This window comes from Condylura cristata, unplaced genomic scaffold, assembly GCF_000260355.1.
Source record: "Condylura cristata isolate star-nosed mole 26May11 unplaced genomic scaffold, ConCri1.0 scaffold00023, whole genome shotgun sequence".
Classification (NCBI taxonomy): Eukaryota; Metazoa; Chordata; class Mammalia; order Eulipotyphla; family Talpidae; genus Condylura; species Condylura cristata.
Genome location: NW_004567124.1, coordinates 9,011,505 through 9,015,417, shown reverse-complemented (window position 1 = coordinate 9,015,417; position 3,913 = coordinate 9,011,505). Strand labels below are relative to the sequence as shown.

General features: G+C 40.0%; 1 protein-coding gene across 1 annotated transcript in view; it reads left to right on the top strand.

Annotated features, from left to right (window-relative positions):
* TLN2 (talin 2) overlaps window positions 1-3,913 on the top strand; it is a 403,979-nt gene that overhangs the window by 244,794 nt on the left and 155,272 nt on the right. The gene's annotated exons all lie outside the window — the stretch shown is intronic.

Here is a 3,913-nt window from a genome sequence, read left to right as displayed (position 1 = left end):
ATTTGAGCTCATTGCCCACCATGCAGGTGACCTGTAGCATACATCAGTATCATCTAGAAAGCTTGTTAAACACACACGCTGCTGGGCTTCACCCCACAGCCTCTTGTTCAGCACATTTGGGGTGAAGCATGAAAGTCAGCACTTCCCAGGAGCAGATTTTGAGAATCTTCATTGATATCACATTTGAGATGTCATTAGTCATCTGGTGAGTCATCAGGAATCTGAGTGTTGCTGAGTCCTTTGGGTGACTGTCCCAGCTGTTCCTCTCCACCAGTGCACCCCAATCTTGTGTGTGTGTGTGTGTGTGTGTGTGTGTGTGTGTGTGTGTGTAACAGTGCCCTCACTCCCCACAAATGAGGGGACATCCTGTGTTTTCCATCCACATGAGCAGTGCTCTTAGGTTGGGATCTCTTCCTCTTTTTAAGTGCTAGCACCATTGTAGGAAGCAGGGAGTGATTGCCAACATCAAAGCTGCCTCCAATAAACACTCAAAGTATTTCCACCCCAACTGGTACACACTTACTGCCAAAACAGAAAACCTGTTTAGTACTCTTTTTAGAATTACTTACAGAGGCAGCTTTGATTTTATGTAAGAAAATCAAGTTTTACCACATTTGTGGATTTGAATGCAAACCCTACTTCCCCAATTTTTTTTTAAGTTCCCTTTCTCTAATTTGGTGACTTCTGGGTATTTCTGAAGAACTGGTGAACATGGTCATTATTATCATTATCTGATCAGGTGTTCCTGTTTCTTCCTGTCTTTGTTTGAAGATTCTGAAATACCATTCACATGTTGGGTCTTGATGACATGATAAGAGGGGATACTGGGGTGGTGAGTGGCAAAGAACACAGTGTCTCAGACACACAGGCAAAGCTTGTTGGCTATTTATGGGCAACTTTGCATCACTGATCCTTGTGTCCCTATTTACACTAGAATGTTTGCTACCAAGGGCTTTTGTTGGGTTTAATCTATTTATGCATGTAAAGCACCCAAAATAGTGCTTGATTTTTTAATAAATAGCAGCTACTAGTAATAGAAAACCTCTATTAATGAGGCTTAGACTGTTAGTTGGATAATCTGAAGTCAAAATACAGAATCTATGCTACCTACCCCTTTAAAATGCTTTAACTGTCAACATGTATATTCATTTATCAATCTTTAGATACAGGGTCAAAGTTGTGTGTGTGTGTATGTGTGTGACTCATGCATTAGTTTTACATTGTCTCTTAAATGAACCACCATTAATGTATCATCTCTGAGAGAATTTAAAGGCAATCATGAAATTTAAAGCAGAATAGTTTTACCATTTTTAAAGTATTTAGTTGTCTCACCTGTATCTAACTTAATAGCTTTTTTAAAGTATTTACTTTTTAGGAAGCATTCAGTAGTTACCTTTTTGTATATTTTCAATTTGTGGACTATGTTGGCTTATTATGTAGCTTATAAATCATGTGGCATACATTCGGCAGCGAGTCAGGAGAGCAAACACAGCTGACCTGGCCAGAGCAGAAGAGCTCATGACTAAACTCAGCCTTTCATAGATCTTAGAGTAAGAAGAGCTTTGGGTGGGCTGCCATCTTAGTGGAGCAGAAGATCTGTTGTTACCACATTCAGAAAAGATGATACATAAAGGCTGAGGCTTGTGTATGGATTAAGGTTTGGAGGAAAACTTCAGTCTAAATGCACACCTTTTACACCACTGCCCTTTTAAAAAGGGAATATTTAGGGCCCTCCCTGGTGGCACAGTGGGTTAAAGCAAGCACTAAGAAGCTAAAGCCACTTCAGCATGAGTTTAATCCCCACTCCAGAGGTGACCCACATGGTGTGGCAGACCGCTCCTGACGCGCCTGCTGCTCCCCTCAGCAGTGTGCTTCTTCTATCTGCCTGTTCTGCTCCCCATTCTGTTTCTGGTGAATCCTTTCACCACTCCTGCACCTGTGGCCTGCACCCCAGCACTGTATGCATAAGTAAATAAACTAAAAAAAAAAAAAAAAAAAAAAGATTATTTAAGGGGGAGGGACTTAGCTTGGCCAGAGCTTCCTTTTATAGGAGAAAAGTTCCCAATCAGGTTTAACAACCTGATCCCTTTTCTCAGAGACATCTGATAGGTTTCCCTTGTAAGTATGTCCCAATTGCTTAGAAGCCTTCCAAAGTCGGATCTGGTCATCAAAACAGCTAAAATGAAACTGATGTGCCACCGGTTGCAGGCTATGATGACAGGGGCCTGCGCCTCCCAGCATCATGTTGACTTCATGTACCTTGCTTATTTATGGGGGGAAGTTCTTGCTGCCCGTGCCCAACATGCTCACCTCATATTTTATATTTTAAATGCTTTATAGTAAACTCCTCCCAATGGACTCTTGCCACATCAGTGGTAACACCTCTAGTGCAAGCTTCTCAAAGTTGTTTTCAGTGCCTTCTACAGAATGAGAGGTTCTGTACCCACTGCAGGGGAAAGGATTAGTTTGCAGTTTGAATACTGGGCAGCTTGTTGACTCACAGAGCTTTTCTTGTCATATCCTACCCCTGCCTGGCCACAGGGCGCCACCACCTGGCATTCTTTAGGTAACAGTCTTCCTGATGGGTTTGCAGGGGCCTCCTTTTGGGAGTTTTTGGTGACCTCAGCTAGGGGTCTTTTTGTTGGTGGTGTAGGAGAAACTGTTCAGATGCCCAGGACAGCAGCACTCATGCTTCTTCACTAACATTGCTCCTGGAAAAAGCCCAGCAGTGTGGTGTATTCAGTGAACCTCTTGAGTCTGGAAGGTTAGAGGATCCCTACTGCTAATAAATCCTGTGACCTTAGCTATGTTACTTTATAGCTCTGTGACTCAGCTTCCTTTTTGTGATGTTGCCCAAAGTTCTCTATCATTTTTGTCCAAAGTTGTCTTACAATAGTCACAACATGTCAGGTACTGCTGCTTAGATATTTCTTAGATTCCTCCTGCTGAGTGTTTTTTTTTTCAAAAAACATCTTTATTGAGATAGCATTTATATCATACGGCTCACTGATTTAAAGTTGTAGCATTCCATGTTCTCTAGTATAGTTGCAGTATGACCACCACTGAAGTCTAATTCTAGAATGTTTTTATCCCTCCTGAAATAAACCCCGTGTCTGTCACTTTCCAGTTCTCTTACTCCTTGCATCCCGGTGTTTATTACCACTAATCTTTGCCATGCCTTAGAGTTTGCCTTCGCTGGGAATTTCATGTAAAAGGAATCATAAGTTTTGTGGGTTCTTGTGATGGGCTTCCTTCACCTACTACAACATGCTTCCATGTTGTAGCATGCATCATATTTAATACCATTTTATTGTCAAATAAATGTTCCCTCGTATAGGCAAACCACATTTATCCATTCATCAGTTGGTGGATGTTTGAGTTGTTTTCATGAAACTTTTGCCTACTATGAATAATATTCTATGAACATTTGTGTACAAATTAAGTATGAACATATGTTTTCCTTTTTCTTGGTTATAAACCTAAGAGTAGAATTACTCTTTAATATTTTGAGGAACTATCAAATTGTTTTTCCTCAGCAGTTGTACCAATTTACATTCCCACCAGCAGTGTTTGTGTGTTCCAGCTTTTCTGTCATTTTCAGTTGGGTTGTCTTTTTAGTATTTACCTGTAAATGTTTTTATATATTTTGGCTCCATTATTTAAATACACAACTTGCAAATGTTTCCTCTTCTTTAGGTTGCCTTTTCACTTTCTAGATAGTATTTTTTGCAGTTACAGATGTATGACATTGAAGTAGTTCAACTTACCTATCTTTTTCTTTTGATTACATGTGTTATTTGTGTTATATCTAAAAAGTCTTTGCATAACCCTAAGTCATAGAGACTTACACCTATATTTTCTTCTAAGGGTTTTGAAATTTTAGTTCTTATAGTTAGGTCTGTGATCTATTTTG